This window comes from Lutra lutra, chromosome 7 (assembly GCF_902655055.1).
Source record: "Lutra lutra chromosome 7, mLutLut1.2, whole genome shotgun sequence".
Lineage (NCBI taxonomy): Eukaryota > Metazoa > Chordata > Mammalia > Carnivora > Mustelidae > Lutra > Lutra lutra.
The window spans coordinates 115,091,747-115,114,222 of record NC_062284.1 but is presented as its reverse complement, the minus strand read 5'-3'; the positions used below and the strand labels follow the sequence as shown (position 1 = coordinate 115,114,222).

General features: G+C 52.4%; 1 long non-coding RNA gene across 1 annotated transcript; it reads right to left on the bottom strand.

Moving 5' to 3' along the window:
- Positions 1–11,146: 11,146 nt before the first annotated feature.
- Positions 11,147–22,181, bottom strand: LOC125104030 (uncharacterized). Its single transcript, XR_007128567.1, has 3 exons — positions 21,383–22,181; positions 20,300–21,055; positions 11,147–13,719 (listed from the first exon to the last, which is right to left on the bottom strand). It is a non-coding gene; the product is annotated as an uncharacterized LOC125104030 (long non-coding RNA).
- Positions 22,182–22,476: the final 295 nt, after the last annotated feature.

The window sequence follows — 22,476 nt, the reverse complement described above, 5'->3', positions numbered from 1 at the left end:
TAAGAAGAGGCCAGGTGACAGCTGGGGGAGAAAGTGTTTGTCCGCAGCGGCGGCCCACCTCTAGAGCAGCGGTGTCAGGATGGGGCCCTCCAGGGAGCAGGCATGCTCACTTGTCACGTTTCCACCGTGGGGCTCAGGCTGGGATCTCATCCTGCTTGGCCATGGACTGGCTGTGACCTCTGGGTGTTGCTTGTCTGCCCCGAGTCTGTGTCCTCATCTGTGAAATGGAGGTGCTTCCATACAATGGAGCATTATTCAGCCATAAAAAGAAATGGAATACCAAGCCGTGCCAAGATGTGGAGTAACCTTGAAAATGTGCTAAGTGAAAGAAGGCAGATGCGAAAGGTCTGGCTATAGGAAATATCAGAACAGGCAATCCAGACAGACAGAAAGCAGACTGGTGATTTCCAGGGGCTGGTGGGGAGGGGGGAATGGGGAGCAATGGCTTCCTGGATGTGAGTCTCTTTTTGGGGTGAAAATGTTTCACAACTGGACAGACATTGGTGCGGTTGCACGATGTTGTGCATGTGCTAAGTGCCACTGAATCGTTCGCTTTAAAAAGATTCCTTTTCTGTCATGTAAATGTCGCCTCAATAACAACGATGGCGACGGCATTGCTACTGACCTCACTAGTTGGTTGGGAGCCTCTGGGGAGACAGGGCCTGTGAGGCCCCGGCTGGATGGATGAAAAAAACAGCTGCATCTTCCACCCCTACCCCCACCCCCCACCGGCAGCCGCGCTGGTCCCCTTCCTGGCTCTGCCCTAAACTCTGGGGTCCAACACAGAGGCCAAGGTGGGGATGAGGGCATAGGCCAGCAGATCCCTGCAGCCAGGGGACAGGGGGACTTCGCTGGCTGCTTGGCCAGTTGTGGACCCCGGCTCCAGCCTCCAGTTTGCCGAGGAGCTTTGGGTTGGCCCTCCAATCCCGGCCCATTTCGTAATCTGCTCATGCCTGCTTCTGCCTGCCTAAGAGAGTGTATGTGACCCCTGCACGCGACACGTCACCTGCATCACAGCTCTGTGTCCCAACTCCCATCTTCTTCATGGTGCACACCACTACCGGGCAATGTGTCAGGATTCTCTTGGTTCTTGTGTTTATTACGTGTCTTTCACACAGAAAGCAAGTTCCCAGGCGCCTTGGCCGCTCAGTGGGTTAAGCATCTGCCTTCAGCTCAGGTCATGATCCTGGGGTCCTGCTCAGCGGGGAGTCTGCTTCTCCCTCTCCCTTGGCCCCTCCCCCTGCTCCTGCTCTCACTCTCTCTCTCTCTCTCTCCCCCTCTTTCCGAAATAAATAAACAAAATCTTTTTTTTAAAGTCAAGTTCCACAGGAGGAGATACTCGATCTGTTTTGTCCATAACTATTTCCAGCGCCCATTGCCTCAGTAGGTGCTGGATAGATGTTGACTGAACATATACACGAGTCCTCCTCTCTACATGTACTCTGTCCTGAGTACGTCAGTAAACAGCTGTGCGGTCCGGGCTGTCATTATGCCGATGTGGCCGATGAGGGAGCTGAGGCTCTGGGACCCAGGACAGCCACCACGGAGCTGGGATTTCTACCCCGCAGCCTGGCATCAGAGTCCTCACCGTGACCCACCCTCCCATGGGCCGTCTCCTGCCCACAGAGCTCCTGGTCTAGAAGGCAGCCTTGGGCCCGGAGCACCCAGCATCCCTGGCACGTCCCACTCCAGGACCTGGGCGGCCCCACACTTACCGCCCTGGAGCCTTTTTCTCAGGCTCACAACTGCCTCAGCCCAGCTACCTTCCCTGAGAACCTCTGTCATAAAGAAGGTGAGGCCGATCTGGCCTGTCTCTCCACCCTCAGGCCTTCCTCACCCGAGGGAACCTCAGTTATAAATACGGGGTCACGCCTTGCGCTTGTATTCAGCACCTTTCATCTGGGGAGCTCCTGGCTGTGGGGAGCCTAATTAGCTCCTCTCTGGGAAGAGTGAGTAAGAGCTGACGTCCCAGCGGGGGCATTGGCTCACGAGGGCTGGGGCTGGCCCTCCCCCGGGAGAAGTGGGCGCACCACTGTGTGTGCCACTTACCCCTCTGTGTTTCTCTTTGCCGCAGGACCTCTTTGTAAGGGCCCCCTCTCTCCAGCTGAAAACGAAGGCCACCATTTCCTGAGTGCTTACCGCGTTCCAGGGGCTGACTGAGCCCCTTCGTCTATGGAATGTAGCCACGTGCTCCAAGCATGGTGACACGAGGGCCGCGGGACTCCCATTATCAAACCTTCCTCCTTGTGTCACGGTGGCTGGTGCTTCATGCGGGACGTCATGGAATTGTCAAGAAGCCCTTATTAACACAGTGCTTCGCGTGGAATAAACACTTGGTAAATGGCAGCTGGTACCATTCATCTTCAGAACAACCCTATGAGGCAGGTACTGTGTGACCTTCATTTCCCAGAAGAGGAAGCCAAGGCCCAGAGAGGTCAAGCCACTGGCTGAAGATCACACAGTGAGTTGGGAGCAGAGCTAGTACTTGAACCAAATTGGTTTGAGGCTAAAGCTGCTTGTAGCTTTTCAGGTGCTCCTTCCTCCCTCCCCTCGAGGCTATTACACCAGGGAACTTCCTTGCATCTTTGTAGGGTCACTGAGCAGAGGCCTCTACTCATCCATCCTCCAACAGTGTGCGGGCAGGCAGGGCTTACAACAAGACGTCTGGGAGCTTGCCTCCTATACCTCCTCCCCACCCCCCATTTTTCATATGAGAAAACAGGGGAAGGCAGACTGTGCGGGGGTGGGGGGGGGACAGGCCTGATGGGAAGATGCCACGTCCTCACAGCAGGAGGAGTGAAGAGGAGTGTAGAAGGGTTGCACATTATCCCTCCTGCTCCCTTTAGCCCACTGACAGCAAGTAAAAAGCGTCCTCACAACAGCTTCCATTCTGTGGGACCCGGCGTGGCCTCCAAACAAGGAGCTGCCCGAGGGACATGTGGGTGGGATAGGGGTTCATGCTTCAGGCTAGGACTGAGACTGGGGGTGGGGGGTGCCCGGCAAGGCACTTGGAGCAGCAGGACGGTCCAGGGCAGGCCTCCTCTCTCTTGCGGCGTGGCTGACATATCACCGGAGGGGCTTTAGTTCAGATCCACAGTGGGCACTGAAAAATGTTCATTGGAGCAATGGCTGTGTCCTGGACTCACAGTAGGGAGATGAAATGTGGAATGTACAGAGGGGTAGATGATACACCATGTCTTCTCCCCATTGCTGGGTGAACCTGGATCCATCAAATGTGGCTGTCCTTTAGGCCTTGGGAAGGGGCCGAAGCAAATCTGGTTCAGGCAGCAACAAGTCGGTGGGCCACAGGCCATTTATTGAGCGTTATAGCTGCCATTACCGAGTGTTTATTCCACAAGAAGTACTGTGCTAATAAGGGCTGAGGTTCCCGCAAGTGGGACACCTCCCTTGGCTTCCACAGCTTCTCCCTGCTTTACCTGCCGCCTCGCCCTCCCTCCTTTCCTCCCCAGGCCTCTCCCCTCCTCCTTCTGGCCTCAGCTCAAGGCTGTCCTCAGAGAGGCCTTCTCCAACAGCCCATTCCAAACTGAAAGGAGTTTCCCGTGTAGGTATATGCTCTTCGAGCACCTTAGTCTTTCCCTTCACAGGAACTCGAAAAAGTTTTGAATGGAATCTTATATTTATTTGTGAGATTATTTGTTTAAAACGAATCCATCTCTTCTGTTACAGAAAGCCCCACAAGGCTGCTAACCTGGTCATGGTTGCTTCTTGTCCTTAGTGCCTGCCAGGTGCATGATATATTCAAGGGGCACCGCCAGAATCCCCAGGATAGGATGAACAAACTGAGCCCCTTGTTCTGTAAATGTGATCCTAGGACCAGTAGCGACAGCAGCCCTGAACACTTGTCAGAAATGGAAATTATCTGCCCTTGAGTGTGGGACGCAGCAATGGCGGGCTTGAAGCAACTGCCCGGGGCATCGTGGTGCACGGTGAAGTCTGAGAACCACTGGTTAGTCCAGCCCAGGAAGCAAGTCCCCTGCTCTTCCATCGGCGTGCACGTGGCTAGCGGCGGCAGCGGGGACCGCCTGTGAGCCGAACCGGGCCACGTGTTCAAAGGCCGCCCCAGGGGCAGCCCTAGTGGGAGGAGGCGGGCCGCGGGTGGACGCGGGCCCCGCGCGTCGTTCGGCGGGCTGGCCACTGGAGGGCAGTGCGGCCACGTTCACGGCGCCCCCGCGAAGGCTGCGGGCGGGAGCGGGAGCTGCCCTCGGAGGCCAGCCCGGGACCAGCTGGGGCGGCTTCAGCCCGGAGCCGGGGAAAGGCGGCAGGGGAGCCAGCGGCCTCGCTCCCGCCGCCCCCACCGGTGTCCTTTCGAGCGAGGGGCGCAGCCGCGCGCCCCCCTGACCCCTGTCTCCCCGACGGCCCTCCCTGCCTCGCCGTCCAAGGCCGGCCCGGTGGCCAGTCTGGCTCGCCTTGGAGCCGGAAGGTTCGGCGGGACTGCAGGACGCGCAGGGGAGGAGATACCGTCAGGCCGCCTGGGGCACCGCGCCAGAGAGGGCGGCGGGACCTTGACAGCCTCCCCAAGGCAAAGGGCAGCCTCCCGCGTGACCCCTCCGAAGTGCAAAACAAGTCGGCCATCTTGGCGGCCGCTTAACCCCCTCGTGGCCTGGGGCGGTGGCGGTGGCTCAGCCTGGGGTGGGGGGGCGGTGTTCAGGGGTTCGGGGGCGGGGCGGGGGAGAGGGGGACCTGGGGTCCGGAGGCCCCCGTGCCAGGGGAAGGGGGAGGGAGACCCTGGCAGCTTCCCCAGGGGTGTTCGGAGTCCCATCCATTAGCTAGAAGGAAAACCTGAGTTTTTGGAAGTGAACCCGGTTTGTTGCCGGGCACCCCCTTTCTTGCCCCGTGCTCCAAGAGCATAGAGTCAGAGGCCGTAAAGTGGCTCCTCCTGGGCATCGGGCGTTGGTCCGGAGTCAGGATCTGAGATGAGTGTGTATCCAAGTGTGGTATCTTGTTTCTCACAGCATGAAGTGCCACTCCTTCCCAGGCCACACCAGTGTCCAAGCCAAGGGTCAAGGACTGCCAGCCAAGCGCTGCATCTGAGTGGCAGTTTCCTCTCAGTCCTCTTCACCATGAGGACTTTCAGTGCCATTCTGAATGCCACTTGAGGAGCCACAGGCCCGTGAGGCCACACCACGCCTGTTGTAGTCTGTCTGACCTGGTCACATATCCATACTGTCTCTCTGTCATTTGGTACTTTCCAGCTTCTAGAATATTCTTAATATTGCCAGTCCTTCAAGATCCAGCTTAAATATAACCTCCAGCAGTAAGCCTTCCTCAGTTTCCTTCCCTTTGGTGCCAGCAGACTCTGTCTCTCCCCTCCTCTGCTCACCTATGGTACCACTAGCCTTTGCTAACAGGACTCTCCTGTTTTCCTCTGTGTCTTCCCCCACTGACTTGTGGGCACTGGGAGGGGAGGGGCCATGAGATGGTGGTCTTTATTTTCCCATTGGCGCCTCACACATGTAGGTCATTCAGGAAAGGGTTGTTGAGAGTCATGAAATTATCAAATGGGTTTTGGTGTTGGAAACAAAATTCCCAAACATTCTGAACCTTGGGCAAAGGGACAACATATAATGGTGTTTTCTTAAGCCCTGTAATGGAATCCTTTGGTGTTTCTAATTGCTTTAAGTTATTTTTAGTAGAAATGTCAGGGTGCCATAAGAATGAACGCCATGGGTCCGAGCTTGACCAAGAAGACTAACCACTGAGTCCTGGGATGCTGCTCCCTCTGTGTGGCCTTGGGGTGGGAGCCTGTGATGAGGGATGCCAGTCTGCAGAACAGATCCTAGGGACCAGCCAAGGAAGGTCTAAGCTGGACTTGAGGTCATGATTTCAGGCTGAGATCTCCAGAGGAGGCAGAAAAGAAAGTGCCTGGAGAGTCTTGGAGGAGGCTGGAGCCAAAGGAAGAATCCTTTTTCCTTTTAGAAAGAATAAACCAAAGTGCTTCATGAAGGGCTCCAGAAAACCCCTTTCATGCCTCACCCACAGATGATTTGCTGAACGCTCATTAAGGGGAAAACAAAGAGGTGGTTTTGTTTATTTATTTAAGAGGAAAAATGAATGAGCTGTGACAAAACAATTTGAAACCAGGCCCCTCTGAGACCTGGGCTTTCACTTCCTTGATGGGAAGTAAAACAGAGAATCGAATCCCCCTCCAAATAAAAGTGAAGTTAATAATCAGACAGCTCGAGCCCTGGCCACATCCTGTGTCAGCTCCCTCCCTCCCTTGGCTCACTGTAGATAGCAGAGCACCCTCCCGAAGCCCGAGTTGGTTTAACTCTTTCCTTCCCATCCCAGGGAAGCCCAACCCTCTGGCGCAGGTCTGGCCTCGGCAAGGCTGGCTCTCCCCAGGCCTGTCCATGGGGTCCTGTCCCCGACAGGGCAGCCAGCCTGCCTCTTGGGCTCTGGCTGATCAGGTTAACAATCCCTGCCTCGAGGTGACTGATGTCTTCTGCTTGTCCAGCATGGAAGCCCAAGTGGCCGCAGGAGGGCCGCACCCCCAGGCCGCATTCCTTTCCTTCTTTACCCTTCCAGCACAAGGCTAGGTATCGTGTCTACTCCAGCCTCAGGGCCTCTGCTCCCTGCAGCCTCTGGAGTCTGGCGGTCTCCAGGAGGCGCATTCTGATGGAAGGAAGCACAGACATTTAGGACTTCTGACTGGCGTTGAGAACTGTACTCTGTGCATGTCCCGAGCTGCTTTTTATGAAGACTTCAGGCTTCCTTCAAATACCTTCCCACCTCGTAGCACAGTTATTTCTTCCAGGGGACGTGGGGTTGTTAGTAGTGCCTCCCCAGCGGGCTGAGGAAGAACCCTCGCTAATATTTACTGAGGATGGTTTCTGTCTGGCCATCATTGCAAGCCCCAGCTCTGCCCTAGAGACCCACTTGTTATCCTCATTTCACAGAGAAGACCGAGGCCTGGAAGGCTAAGCACGGTGTCCATTGTTATGGCGCTTGTAAGAAGTGGAGCTGGGATTCGAACTAAGGCATCGTGGCTCCGAAGCCTGTGCTCTCAGCCCTGGCCCTCGAGGTCTCCCAATGGAGATTGCTCTTTTCTCTGGAGCGGGGGCACCCTCAGAGAGCTTAGAATAATCCCGTGAATTCATTTCAATATTTCCAAAGCCCAACAACCTTTTGAGAGTGTTCAAATTTTGTGTAGAGATGCCTCCCTCTGTTCTGTTCCTTCTTAGGGGAGAAGGGGCAAAGGACATGCAGCCGGCGGACGCCCGGTGTCCGGTGTGAAGGAGAGGCGAGGGCGTGGAGCAGGTTGGGATGGGACAAACACTTCCATCTCTTGGCAAGAGGCATAGAGCAAGAATCTAAACACTTGGGGTGGCTGTTTCTGAGCCACAGGACTGCCTTCTGCTGTGTCCCTGTGAGCCACCAGGCTCTCCTGGGATCCGAGCCTTCGGATGCCATGGCTACTTAGATTTGTCCTTGGGAAGGGGTCAGTGGTCCACTCCCCTTGCCCAGACATTTAGAACCTCATCCCTGTCCCTCTTCATGTGGGAGTGTGTGTTCTGCTGCCCCCTGGGGTCTGGAGGCCTTCATGACCCCTAGGCTCCAGAAGCTCCCTGTAGGGGAGTGCTGCTAAGCACAGGGCCTGCTGTCCATCTGTGCACCCTGAACTCCTTGCCCCTGTCTTTGGGAATGAGAGGATCTGGGGAACATCTGCTTTCTTAGGATGCAGTTTGCCATTTGAAGCCCTGGCCTGAGTGGAGAGTGCCCTATTTCTCATTTTTCAACTCATTCTTCAACTAGAGAGCAAGTGGGGGCTCCATCCAAAGTGGCCTGTTCTTCCCAGAGCAGGGTGGCCCTTCTGGAGAGGGAGAGGACAGTAGTGGCTTCTGTGACACCCAGGAAGATTCCTGGCCCAAAGAGGTCTCAGAGTATGTGTACCTTGACTTTTATCTAATTTCGATGTTTACGTGAGGCTGCTGCCATTCAAACAGAAACCTAAGATGGGGTGCCTCCACTGTGGCCCCGAGAGGCAAAGGGGCTGATGTTTGCCGACAGCCCCTCAACTCAGACCCATCCTTTATCAGCGCTGACTTGTGCTAAAACACTTCATGTACCTTAATCTCATTTAGCCTCACATGCTAGGAAACGGAGCACGTGTGGTAGTCCCCATTTTCCATTTGAGGTTAGAGAGGTTGCCCACTCTGCTATAATCTCTCTCTGCTGGAAAAAATAATTCACTTTACTTCAAAATACACTGGAACCAACTTAAGGATCATTTTCACTGAGTTTAAAAGCAGTGCCAAATGAACTCCAGTCTCTTCAACTGTTTCTCCCCAGCCTGTGAGGCCCTGGGGGATGGGATGGCAGGCACTCTTGGTTCTCATGTGTGGGGGGGGAGGAGGGTTTGGGGCACTTTCCTGCCTCCTGGGTGGTGGTCTTCCCGCCTCTTCTCCAGCTCTCCCCACTCCTGGCAGGTGTCCCACAGCTTCGTCTCCTGTCCAAGAGCGCATGTCCTCGGGAAGTAAATATCATGTTATAAGAACAATAAGACGCAAATCCCCGAGTTAAAAACATTTCAGCTTTTATGAACTTCAGACATTTGATTATGGAAAATTTCAAACATATACAGGAGGAGACATAGGAGTACGATGAAGCCCCACGTACCTATCACCAACGTCACCGACTCTTGGCCAAGCTTGTCCACTGACACCACCAACTGCCTCCCCACCTCCCACATCACATTGAAGTAAATCCTGTATCACAGGGCATACCGTCTCATCTGCAGCATTTCATCACGTATCTCTAAGAAAAGGGGGGGAGCTTGTTAAATTTAGCCACACTGTCTTTATTTCACCTAAAAATTAACAATACCCCTTACATGTTAACAAGATTGAGTGTTCCCATTTCTAGAACATTTTTGAACTCTTTGCTTTTCTACTTTAAGAAAGAAAATTGGCCCTGAAATAAGAATTTCTCAGCATTTGGTCATATCCTTACACTCTAGCTCCTAAAAGGACAGATCTCTGAACTTGGATGGAAATGCCCGGTTAGTAAGTTTCTAAGGCTCGTGATCCCCGCGTAAGCTTGCTCCCCCTGCCACCCTTGGCCTGGCCGGGGCTGTGCACGTAGTGGGTGCCAGGTAACTACGTGCTGGGGTTCACGGAAGGATGAACACATGCAAGGGTGGGGATGTAGCCGAGTTGAGCTAATGCGGGAGGACTGGAGCGCAGCCCCCTGCGTCCTCCCACCCACGCTGTGAGTGGCTGTCCTTGGCTCTCTGCGCAGTGCTCCACCCGCCAGCTGCCTGGGCCTCCTCTGGGACCCTCTCCTCTCTTGCTCAGGATACTTGACTGTGTTCCAGTGACTCCGTGGAACCCCACTTTGTGGGGCCTCTGGCTTTCTTCCTTGGTCTTGCCAATTTGCTGCTGAACACACAGCAACAGTGGACTAGGGGTACTTTTAGGGAGGGGGAGCTGGTCACATGTGCCAAGCGCCTTGCTCATCTGTCCTCGTGGCCACAGCCCCAGGAGATGGGGGTTGCTGTCCCTGCCATTTCCTAGCGGAGGAGACCACAGGAGACAGGTAAGTCCCTTGCTTGCCTAGGCAGTGACAGTGCTGGGATTTGACTGCAGTCAACCTTGAACATGGGCTACTCTTCATTGGTTCCCAAGTGTTAAGACTGGTTTGGCAGACTGCTCAGTTGTGTGGCCCAGGACCAGGCACTTACCCTTTTGAGGGCAAATCTCAACAGGTTGGGACCTTCAATCACCGTGTACTTTTCCCTGCCATGTTCAGATCTTCCAGAGATAGAGCCTGACTTCTTACTATACACACCCTTCTCAGGAGATTAGCTCAGTTGAATGGAATAAATTTTAAGTCATTCAGCCTCTAGTTTCCTGGTTTGTCTTTTTTCACGGTTAAATAATAGTTTGAGTCATAGATTGTTTGACTGTGGCAGGTTGGAAGATGAAGAGGGATGAGAAGAAATCGGGTTGAGTTTCCAAGGCTATAACCTAGATGTGATCCCTGCTCTATGTGTGGCCACATCTCTCAGTTTTTGATAGAAGAAAAATGTGACTTTTGGAATGTAGAGAAACCGGGGTCAGGTACTTAAGAATTCTTGGGGAGAAGAGCCAAAGTGGGCATAGTTTCCTTTGGCCCAATCAATCAGAGCTCGGCCAGCGTGGTTTCCCCTTGGCTGAATTTTGGGGGAATCAGTTTTAGGTGGCCTGGTGAGCTCGGGGCCCTGTCCACCAGCAGCCCTCCCCACCCACGGCAGACGGCCTGGACATGCCAACACTGGGCACTGTACCAAACTCACGTTTTTACTTCCTTTACTTCTTGATTTTGCCTTGGTTTGCTTCAGCTCACTCCCCAAGGCCTGTGGCCCTAGGGAAATGGACGTGGGGGCAGAGGTAGGTGTGATTAAGTAAGGGAAATGAACGGCCTAGCTAGACACAGAGGAGAGACACTGGCTGACTCACAGAAAAAAAGAGGGGCAAGAGAAGGCTGAAAGGCCCAGCAGACAAAGGGAGAGGAACCAGCGTCTTCTGCAAGAGTTCCTGGGATTTATAAGGGGAATATAAGGCATTGAAGGTGAACTCAAGAAACTAAGCTGTTTGCCACCCTAGCAATGAGAAAACTGTAGCTATCTTTATGTCCTGTTGGGAATGCCTGGAAACAATTTTAAATCATCTAAGTTGTTTCTAAAAGTTGCATTTGCTGGGACTCCTCGGGCTCTGCACAGAGGCCTGCAAGCCGGCTTCCAGGCACCCCTGCTGTGTCTGAGGGCTGGGTTAGCCCTGGTCCACAGAGAGGTGTCTGGGAAAAGCTCCCCCTAGGAGAGGAAAAGCTCATGGTACAGCATCACACCCAGTGCTTCTCCGTCACCAGGCTCCTCCTGCTCGGATCCCCCCAGTGGGCCCTGCAGAGGGCACTACGATGGAAGCCACCAGACTCAAGTGCGACCTGCAATGGATTTTGGCCTCACCCTAGGAAGACGAGCTCTCCCCATGAAAAAGACCGATGGTGGGGGTGAGCTGGGGAATTGTAGGACAAACAAGAGCCTGCAAGAAAGCTTGCTTTTCTTTCTTTTTTTTTTTTTTAAAGATTTTATTTATTTATTTGACAGAGAGAGCTCACAAGTAGACAGAGAGGCAGGCAGAGAGAGATAGGAGGAAAGCAGGCTCCCTGCTGAGCAGAGAGCCTGATGTGGGGCTCGATCCCAGGACCCTGGGATCATGACCTGAGCCGAAAGCAGAGGCTTAACCCACTGAGCCACCCAGGTGCCCCGAAAGCTTGCTTTTCTGGGACTGTCCTCCGCTCAGTGTTAGAAGTGTCTGAAGTCACAAAATGCACGAAGACTCAGAGCGTTACCCAGTGTGGTTGGTTGAGGGTCGAAGCAGTTTTAAACTCATTGCTGCCTCTCTTTCCCTCCTGGGTCTCTATTTTGTTTTTCTGGTGTTGTTTGCTTTCCCATTCTTCTCTTCTCAGAATATTTATAACTGCCCTCCTCTTCTTTTTCCTTCTCAAGTCCCTTCCCCACCCGACTCTGCCTTTTTAGCATAATTTTTCTTTTCTCTTTTGGCTTTCCTTGTTTTACATCTGGATTCCCGGATGGTTTATTTTGTCTGTTTCCTGAGTTCCCCTCCTCTCCTCTTTCTTGTTGCTTTTCCCCTCCTTTTCCTTCAGCATCCATGCGTTCCCCTCAAGCTTTCCTTGGGCCACACAGGTTTAGGCTTTATTCTTGCTCATTTCTTTCAGCCGAGCTGGCAAGAAGGAGGCCACAGCCGGCAGGCAGAGCCACGGCGGCACAAGATGACCTGAGCATCAGAAGATTCTCCCGCAGCCCTGGTGTCCCTGGAAGAAGAGCCCCCTTCTGGAGGGTGGCGGCGCTGGGGACAGGGTTCCTCTTCCTGCTGCGAGGGTTCACATGGGCTGCCAGGCTGGAGCTGAAGGTTGGGGCAGATGGTGTTTCCTCCACGGTGTGTGGGCCTGGGCCCCATTGCTCAGGGAGGCCGTGGAATCCGTCCCTCTTGGAGTGGACAGGTGGGGGATTCACCGGGATCCCCCTAAAGGTGGGCGCTCTGGGGAGGTGCATGGGGAATGCATTTCTAGCAAAGCTCTGTGCTGTGGGTGGGAAGACTTGCAGTATGGGGGGCTGCCTCTTGGGGGAGTCTGGGTGTCCTTTGATAGTTGCTTTCTGGCTGAAGACCCCCTCCCAACACCCCCAGCCCAGCCCAGCCAGGGGGCGTTTTCAGGGCTCCAGGAGAATGGAAGTAGTGGCTGATCATCTCAAGGTGTCTTAAAGGTGGCTGGCCACTGAGGAGCAACACAGACCCCACCTGTGGGAGGCCCTGAGGCTCAGCCTCAAACTGATAGAAGCAGGTGGCACTTCTCGAAGGATGCGGTGGCAGAGAAACCCTAGAAGTCGCAGCCGCGCCCCTCCCATGTGGAGTGACAGAGAGGCTCATCCTTGCTCTGCTCCCCAGCTGTCTGAGGCAGAGCGACTGGAGTCCATCTGGCCGTCCCCCACCCTCCCCACCCCCGACCCATGCTTGCCTCCCACCCCGGGCTCTCGGTGCCACTGCGGCCTGGCTGAGCTCTGGGGTGGGCCTGGCTGAGAAGCGACTTTGTCAATGCATACCTGGGATGCTGGGGCCCCAGAGCCCCCATGGATGTCCATCCGGCTGCACCATCCTCTCCTGGACCCCATGGGGATGGTGGCCACGTGCTGCTCCACGAGTGCCATCAAGGTCTCCCTTGCCTTCTCTACCCCTGGCTCGCCTGCCTGGTCGCCTCCGTGCCTCATCATCCTTATCAATGTCCAACGTTCTGCTACTTTGGACAAATATCATTGATTATATATAGAAGCTGGAGAAAGAGCTTTGCTTATTTTATAGTTTGCTTCTGTTTGCTAAGCCTTCAACCTTAGAGTCCAACTCCTGGCATCCAGCATCCTCTCAGACTCCTAGAACCAGAAGGTCCAGGAGCCCACAAGTCCTCATGCCTGGGCCCCGCTGCCCCACTTTGTCTCTGGTTGAAGGCAGAGCCTCCCTCACTGCAGAGAGGCCCATCCTAGTCCGGAGGGACATTCAGGGGACTTAAGGGAAGGATGGGGAACTTGCTTCTAAGTTCCCCTCTCAACTCTGGCAGGAAGGCTGGGGGCAAAGACCTGCCTCTTGGATGTAGGAATTTGGGGGGGGGGCGCTGGGAGGGGAGCTAGGGGCCTAGCAGCCTCTCGCCCTTCCCACCTGAGCCCGAAGAGCAGGCCCCCACACCCTGCGGTCTCAGTGCCCCTCATTCCTGCCACCTCCCTCTGTCTTCCCTCTTCCCACATACCACGTTGTATAAATATTTAAACCCCCAGGCTGGCAGTAATCTTTCTCTAGCCGCTTCCACGGTCTCTGGGAGAGCTTGTTCTCTCCCTGAACAGCTGCAGCAGATCTGGTTGCCTTTGGTCAGACGAGGGCAGGCCCTGGTTTGGGGGCCCATGGCCCCCGCAGGGTGGAGGGTTTAGTTGGCAGGAGAAATTCAGCTTGGGAGAAGTCACGGGGTGGTGGCAGAGTTCCATCCTCTCTCCGGCTGCCTATGTGCCGACCCTCCAAGAGTTGTCAGCTCCCTGCTCTGGCTGGGGGGGTGGATCCTGCTTCTCGAGGAAGAGCTCCCCAGGGTGGGGTTGGTCCCTTTCCGGGCTGGGCTTTGCAGGAGAGGCCAGAGGATAATTCCAAAGCAAAGGGGCTGGGGCTAGGACAAAAGAGAAACTTAGTTTACTTGTGAGCACTTCACAGCTTCTAAGTATGCCTGCGTCCTTTATTCTCCCTGAAGCAGCCACCCTAGTTGGGAGCAAGAATTCCCTGGAGAATCTTCCTGTCAGGCCTCTCTGGGCCTCCTGCCCCAGGCCACCTTCCCTCCCACCAGTCCCCGTTCAGTCCTTCTACCCCGGGGGGGGGGGGGGGTGAGGAGTGGAGAGGACGATGCTCCTTTTCCCATCTTCCCTGGTGACCCGGGAAGCAGGAGTTTTGCCAAGGAACAAGACTGGCATTTCCTGGGTTCTCAGGGGCCGAGCAGTGTGTGAGGTACTTCGCCATATTCTCATGTAATTATTGGAGTCATAAGCCCAGCAGATTTTTTAGCTTCCTTGTATGTCTCCTCTTTCTGTCTTCAGAGAGCACCAAGTTCCCAGACACAGGGCCCTGTCTTTCTCTGGTCCTTTCGGGTTTAGTGGGTACCTCTGAGAGCCAGCCGGTGGACACAGAGCTCACACCCCCTTCCTGTGCCTCAGTTTCTCCCACAGAGAGGCGATTAACCTGTGTTCTATAAAGCGTTCCAAATTCAGCACAAGAGCAGGTTTTTAGGAAGCCACATGGTGGTTTCATTTAAACCCTTTTCCTACGTATGGGGGTGTGTGTGACATGAGAGATGGTTCCGGTATTAGGCACAGAGAAAAATGTGTGTTCGGTGCTTGGGGGAGGCTGAGGAGAAGGAAGACAGGATTAAAAAGGCCTAGATTTCATATCCAAAAAACCCCCAAATTCAAACAGTAGAGCCACTGATGATAGGGGTATGGGATGTTCATGGGGCAAGGGACAAAGACACCCACACTTTGTGCTAGAAGGCAAGCAGCCAAGTTCAATCTCTCACTCTCTCGGGGGGCTCAGACCCCTTCCAGGAGTGGGAAAAGAGCAGAGGTCAAAGGTGCCTGGATGAGACTGCTTGGTGTTCAGTGGGTAGAGAGGCCCCTAAGGGGGCCGGGTTTGGCCTGCTGGGGAAGACACCAGGAGGAAGGTCGGAGAACACAGCTCAGAAGCCGTGCAGCTGCGAGATGCTCCTGCTTCACCCCCCAAAGGTGAAACAAAACCCAAATAAAAGCCTGACCCGGCAGATAGTAATACTCCAGAGCCAGGGCTGGTGTGCAAGCAGCCCTCCCCCCGCACCCGCCTTCCCCCTTGTGTTTCTATAAGCGGCTGAAATAAATTTAGCGAAACAACCCCACCCGTCTGAGGGCCCAAGATTTCAGAGCAGTGTGACTCTTTACTCTGAAAGCCCCTGTTTTTCAGAGCTGAGAGCTTTTTGCTTAAGTTCCCTTTGGGAATGGAATGCTCTCAATCTGGAAAAATCATGGTCCTGCAATCCTCTAGTTCTCATCGATGACTAGGACTTCCCCACACTAGGGCTTGCTAAAAGCCGATCTGCACATGGGCTGCAGCTTCAAGTGGTCAAGGCGATGGGGCTGAGACCTCGTTGGATCCACTGGGGCATTTATTGTAAGATTATTCTTCATGATGTTTGAATGTTCAGCCAGGTCCCTCTGCTGTCTGTCCTAAGGGCAGCGGCTACGGCTGGCTAAGTCATTAAGTAGAGAATCACTTCTGGAGAGCCTACTGTGTGTTTGGTCCTGTTCTAGGCACTGCAGGGGGAGTTGAGAACAGAGAGACTGCTCTCTCATGGAGCATAATCCTCGTGGGAAGGGAGATGTCCAAAAGGGAAGTGACTATTAAAAAAAATAAAAACACTTGCAACTAAGGTTGCACTTAATAGTCAAAGACTGAATGCTTTCCCCTAAGATTGGGATCAGGTGAGGGCATCCACTCCCATTATGCCCATCCAATATTATACCATAAGTTCTGGATGAGGCAATAAGGCAAGAAAAAGAAATGGAATGGATGTGATCGGAGAGGAAGAAATTAAGCTGTTCCTACTTGCGGATAACATAATTGTCTATGTTAAAAAAAAAAACAAACACACACATAGGGGCACCTGGATGGCTCAGTCGGTTGGGTGTCCGACTCTTGATTTCTGCTCAATCATGACCTTAAAGCTCTGTGCAGGGTGTGGAGACTGCTTAAGATTCTCTCTATCCCTCTCCCTCTGCCTCAGCCCCCGCTCACGTGCATGCTCTTGCTCTCTCTCTCTCTCAAAACAAACACATAAAAAAGCAAAACTCAAGGTATCTACAAAAAAACCCACAAAACAACCTTACAACTGAAGTGACTTCTCTAAGATCAAAGGATACAAGGCCAATACACACAAAACTGTCTTCCTATAAGCTAGTAATGAAGAATTAGAAACTGAAATTAAGAGAAATATTATAATAGTTTCTCCAAAGGGGGAAATACTAGGTTTAAATCCAACAAAACATGTATAGGACTTCTATGTTAAAAACTACAGAACACCAATTAAAGAAATCAAAGACTGCAATAAATAGACATACCATGTATGAGGATTAGAAGACTCTACACAGAAAAGACATCATTTTTTCCTGAATTGATCTATAGATTTAACATAATTCTGATAAAATTCCCAGCATGACTTTTTTTGTAGATACAGACAAGCTAATTCTGAAACTTATATGAAAATGCACGCAGCTAGAGTAGGTAAGACAATTTTGAAAAATGCAAATCAACTGGGAGGAATTACATCACCTGATTTTAGGACTTACCACAAAGCTACAATAACCAAGACAGTGTAACACTGGCAAAGGAATGAACACACACATCAATTGAACAGAATCAAGAGACCCATATAGCCATGGCAAATTGATTTTTGGACAGGCACAAACAATTCAATGGAGAAATGATTGTCTCTTTCATAAACAGTGTTGGGATTGGACATGCAAAGGCAAAAAAATGAATCTCAACCTAAATTTCCCATCGTTTATAAAAATTAACTCCAAATAGATCATAGATCTAAGATCTAAGTGTAAAACATAAAACTATTAAACTTCAGAAGAAGACAGACTCTTAATGATATACAATCAGGCAATGAGTCTTGGACGGGCCACTAAAAGCGTCATCCACAAAAGATAAAACTGAAAAACTAAACTTCATTGAAATGAAAAATTTCTGTTCTCTAAAAGATATTTTGCTCAGAGAATGAAAAAATAAGGTGTAGAATGAAGAACATATTTGCAAATCACCTATCCCACAAAGCAACTGGTGCCAGAATATATAAAGAACTCTCAAAATTCAACAATAAGAAAACAAATGACCCAGTTAGAAAATGGACAAATGGACTTGAACAGATACTTTACCAAAGAGGAAATACAGATGGCAAATAAACACAGGAAAAGATATTTAACATCCTTAGTCAGGAATGAAATGCAAACTAATACCACTACGTACCTATTGGAATGACTGACACTTAGAAGTGTTGGTGAGGATGCAAACCAATTGGAAACTGTCATGTATTGCTGTTGGAGATGCATAATGTATATCCACTGGCAAACAGTTTGGCAATTGTTTATAAACTTCCACATACACTTACCATTTGGCCCAGCAGTCCCACTCCTACTTATTTACCCTAGAGAAATAGGCACTGTGTTCACACAAAAATCTATACACAAATGTTTCCTGCAGCTCTATTCATAACGGCCCCAAACTGGAAATAATCCAGTGTTCTTCAACAGGTGAATGGATAAACAATGGTGTACCCAAACAGTGAAACAGTAGTCTTCAATAAAATGGAATGAACTCTTGATACATGTGAAAACATGGATAAATCTGGAAGGCATCATGTTGGGTGAAATCGTATATACTATGCGATTGTACTTACATGGCATTCTGGAAGAGATGAAATGACAGTATAGGGAATAGATCAATAGTTGGGGACTAAAGGATGGGGAAGAGTATGACTATAAGGGGATAGCATGAGGGAGGTTTTTGGGGGTGATAGAACTGTTCTGTTTCCTATCACAGTGGTGTTTCCATGAATCTATTGATGCTGTAAGTCTGTACACCAAATATAGGTCAGTTTTTCTGAATGTTAAATTAAAAAGTAAAAAAATATATGTTATAGTAATGATTATATACTCATAAACTGATACAACTACTCTGAAGGAAATGAACATGGCAATGAGGACATAAAAGATACCTTGCCTTGTTGGGGGCAGGCAGATGTCAAGAATGGTTGAGGAAGTGATGATTGAGCTGGATTCTAAAGGATGATTTAGAACTTACTTGGGCCTAAGGAAGGTCAATTCAGATAGAAGAAATAGCAAGTGTCAAGGCCCTGGGGCAGAAGGAAGTATCTTTCATTTTCATCTGAAACTAACCAGAACATGGGGAGTGCCCTGAGGGGTGGGAGAGGCAGTGATGGGGAGGGAGTGGTATGAAAGCCCAGGCTGGAACCATAAGGAGGTCAGATTCTGCTAGACTGAGGGTAGTTTTATTTTAAAAGGATGGGCAGCCAAGGGTTTTAGAAAGTGTAACACAAGATCAGATCTAGGTTTTGAAAAAGATCACCAGGGTGCCCTAAGGAGGCGGGGGGGTGGGGGTGGGGGTTGGAGGGAGAGCAGGGATAGAGCCTAACTAAGTACATAGGAATCTTGGCATTGAAAAGAACCTCTAAAACTAGCTTTCCCAGTTTGGGTACTATTCACATTTTGGGCCAGATACGTTTTGTTGGGGGGCTACTGTGTGGATATTTAGCAGGATATCTGAACTTTACCTACTAGATGCCTTCCTTCCCCCAACAGTGACAACCAAAAATGTATCCAGATACTGCCAAATGTTTACTGGGGTGGGCGAAATCATTCCTGGTTGGGAACTACTGCTCTAAAATAAACAAATCCAGTGTTTCTGGCTTCATAATAGAATCATCAGGGGAGCTTTGAAGATATGGACGCTGGGCCTCACCCCACAACAACTTAGTGGAATCTTCGGAGCTGGGGTGGGATGGGGTGGGACAGGGCTTCTGTATAGTTTTAAAAGCTCCTCAGATAATTCTGCTCAGAGTGATGTTTGAACACCACCTGTCCAGTCCAACACCCTCCATCTACAGAGCAGAATAGGGAAGCCCAGAGTAGAGAATGACCTACTGAATGAAGAAAAGGAGCTCTAGAATCCGAGAGTCCTGACTCCTAGACCAGTACTCATTCCATTAGACTCTGTCACCTCTAAACAGCTGCACAGAATATTCCCTGGGTGAGCTGCAGAAGCCCAGCCTCCCTGAATGACCAGCTCCGGCCATCGGAGCCTCCCAGTGCTAAGGCTGCCATGTCCCCTTGTGGCAGAGCCCAAGCCATCCCTTTCTGCCACTGCTGGAACCTCTGCGATCCTTCCTCTACTCCCACTGCCAAGTGTCAATAGCAAGGTTCAGTAATGACTGAAAAATGTATTGTGTACCTACCTAGGATCTACTCCTGGGGCCCAGGTAATAGAGCTGCCCTCATCCTCAAGGAGTTTCTAGTCCAGTGGGAGTAAATAGATTAATTCCCATAAAATGTAGCTGAAGTCTGAAGTGGCACCACTGGGAGAGAGAGTCACTTTGCCTGCTCAAGGAGCTGCCTGAAGTCCCAGCAGAAGGAACCTCTTGAGCAAAGCCCCAGGGAGAGGTGTGCAGCAACCACCAGCAACTACCCCAGTTGGGAGGACTCGAGGGCGAGGGGCTGTCTGAGCTAAGCACTGGCTGGGAGAGTGTAGCCTTCCCCACCATCCCAGAGGCTAAGGGACCTGCTCTTGGTTGTGCAACTGGTGACTGGCCAGCATAGTTGGGCTTCCCATCAAAGTTTAGGTGGCTCAGAACTCATGGGGTTGTGTCCCCAGGCAGGCCCAGGCAAGAGAGCAGGAGGTGAAGCAGTGGTCAAAGGTGTTAGCTGACCATTTCATGGATGTTTATACGGAAGAATTTTTTTTTGCAAAGGAAATACTCCCCCAAATAGGTTTTGTGGTGTAGTGAGGAACCAAGAATGGTTTAGTTTACATACAATGGCTAGGCATATAAAAGGGTTCTGGTAGGCCTGAAACTTAGCACTTTATCTGCCAATTTTAGGCAGTATTATTATCCGTATTCTAGAGATGAGAAAACAGAGGATTTGGTCACGGTCTTGAAAAGTCACACAGCTAGAAAATGGCAGAGCCAAGATTTGGATCCAGATGGCCCAACTTCAAAGTCTTGGACCACTGATTCTCAAACTTTAACGTCTGAGTCACTAGCAGGAAATTACTAAAAATGCAGATTCCTGACCCCACCCCAGAGCATCTGATTCACTGGGCCCCGGGCCAAGCCAAGGAATATGCATTCCACAGGTACTACAGGTGAACTCTAAACCAGGTAACTCTCAGGCCACACTTGGCCATACTCCCTCTCTAATCCAGAGACCTTGCAACTGTCCCAGGGTCTCAGGCAGCAGAAGCTGGGGGGTGGAGGGCACCCAATCCGATGAATCTGGGGCTTGTACAAATGACCTGAAGCCGAAGGGCTCTAGGATGGCAGGTTCTGTGTTGCAACCAGAGCCAGGAGGGGATCCCAGGGAGCGGTGCCTTGAGGGGCAGTGGTGACAGTGACCAAGGCCTGGCCCACTAGGGGCCCGGTACCCCACTCTCACCTGCTGCGGGGTGCGCCCACGGTCCAGACTGGCCCATGAATATGTCTGTCGCCCTTCCCTCATTCCGAGGACTTTCACTTTTCTCCTTGAACGAAACCTAACACCCCCAAGCCAAAAGTACCTGGCTAGGCCTTCCTCGCGAGGATATCGGGCTGCAAGGGAGCCAGGAGGGCCCGGAAGTCGGGCCTGGGACGGAGGACCCGGGCGACCGCCTCCCGGTCGGAAGCGGCAGTGCAGGTGAAGGGGCGGCCTCTCCAGACCCGGCGCAAGTTAGGAACCCGAGCGCCTACTGTCTCGTGAAGGAGGCGGGGAGGGCGGCGCACGGCTCTCGCAGGGCTTCCTGCCTCGGTGGGGGCTGGCGGTCATCCTCGCCGCCTTCGGGCACCTGCAGAGCACGTCCGGCCGGGGCGGGCCGACTCCGGTCCTCGGACTCCCAGCCCACCTCGGCCCGGCTGGACGCGGCTCGTCGGCCCGCCGGGTCAGCGAAGGGTTAAGGAGGCTCGCTCCCTCCCCGCGGCTCCCTCACCCTTGGAAAGTCCCCGAAATGACGTTTCAACCCGACAATTAAAAAAGAGTTTAATTATAGAGACAGGCTCTGGGAGCTGGAACAAACTCGGTGGGTCGGCGGGGCCGGTAAACAACTCCGGAGGGAGCGGGCCAGGCCGCCGCCCCGCCGAGCCCGCGCCCCGGGAGCGGGGGAGGGGAGCGGCGGCCGGGAGTTGGAAAAGCGGAGGAAATTCGAGGAATCGGCGTTTTCTTTGGGGGTGGGGTGGGGGTGGGGGGGAAAAGGAAAAAACGAATAAAGACTTTTTCGCTAGCTTGCGGCGCCGGGGCAGCGTGACGATACTTCTGGCTGGTCCTGCAGCCGCGGGGGGACAGCGGGTGCGGGCTGGGCCTGGGGCCGGGAAGACGGCCCCACCCGCTCCGGGGCCCCCTTCTCCCTCGCTTCTTCACCCCTCCTCCGTTGCCCCCAGCAGAGCTTTGCGAACCCTCCAGAGTTAAAGACCAATGGGCCTTTTTTGGTGGTGGGAGGGGGAGGGAGATAAAAAGACAAAATAGCTTCACATCAGGACGCAGACTAACCTTGTGGTTTTAACGCGCAGCCTGCTCTGTCCTGAAATCTGGAACTCATTACCTCATCACCAAGAAACTGCACGACGCCCCCCGCCCCGACTTGGAGGGGGAGCATGGGGAAAGGAGCGAGCAAACACTCCTTTAAGAAAGAAACTTACACTTGAATGATTTAAATTAAGGTGGATGGAAGTTATTTCCCTTTCTGGCGCTTGCCAGATTTCAAGAAAAGCTGAAAAATGGGAACGAGGCGCGGTGGGGGGAAGCAACAGGAGGCTGGACAGCAGCAGAAGGAAAGGCGAGGGGCAGCGGCCAGGTTAAAAATGGGGCCCGTCATCAGTTTAAGTCAGAGGGGCCACATAACAGCAGACCGGGCTGGGATCGCGTAGATTCGTGGCTGCAGCAGAAGTTGTGTGTTTCTGAAAGATGAAAAACAACCGGTTCCTTTCGTTGTGATTTGGAAGGTTTCCCTGGGTCCGCTCGGAGGTTGACGAATACATCAGAAATGTAATAAAAATGCGTGTGTGGGTGGGCGGATGGGTGGTGGTGGTGAGAGCGCGACTCGAGCGCTCTGCTCCGCCCGCCCTGTCCTTTCCAAAGAAACGTGCTCATAATGGGGTGACCTAATTACATCGCAATGGAACCCGCTCTTAGCCACTCAGCGCTCGGGGTTTCATAACAGACCCGGCGGCCTCGAGTGCTGGGAAGAAACGTGCGAGGGCTGAGGAGGCGGCCGGCACGCGGGGAAATAGGAAAGAAACATAGCCCCGCGATTTCCGCCTGGGTCTTCGCTCCAGCACCCGGGCGGGGGCCGTGGGCGACACGTTAACAACTTTGTATTTGGGTGGATGGAGAGGCATGCGAACCTAACAGTAAATATATAACAGTCTTAAAAGGAGTAATCTATTGGGGAGGGGGCTTTCGGTTTCGAGGATCTGCTACCCTCCTCCCCCCACCCCGCCAAAACAGCGCAGCGTGACAAGCCATATGTTCCGTTCCCGTGGGGGCGGGGGAGAAGCAACAAGAAGTTAAAAGTGTTGCCTCCCCCATTTCTTTACCTTCAATTCTTGCCAGAGTAACTTTTTTTCATTGTTCAAGTGTCTAGG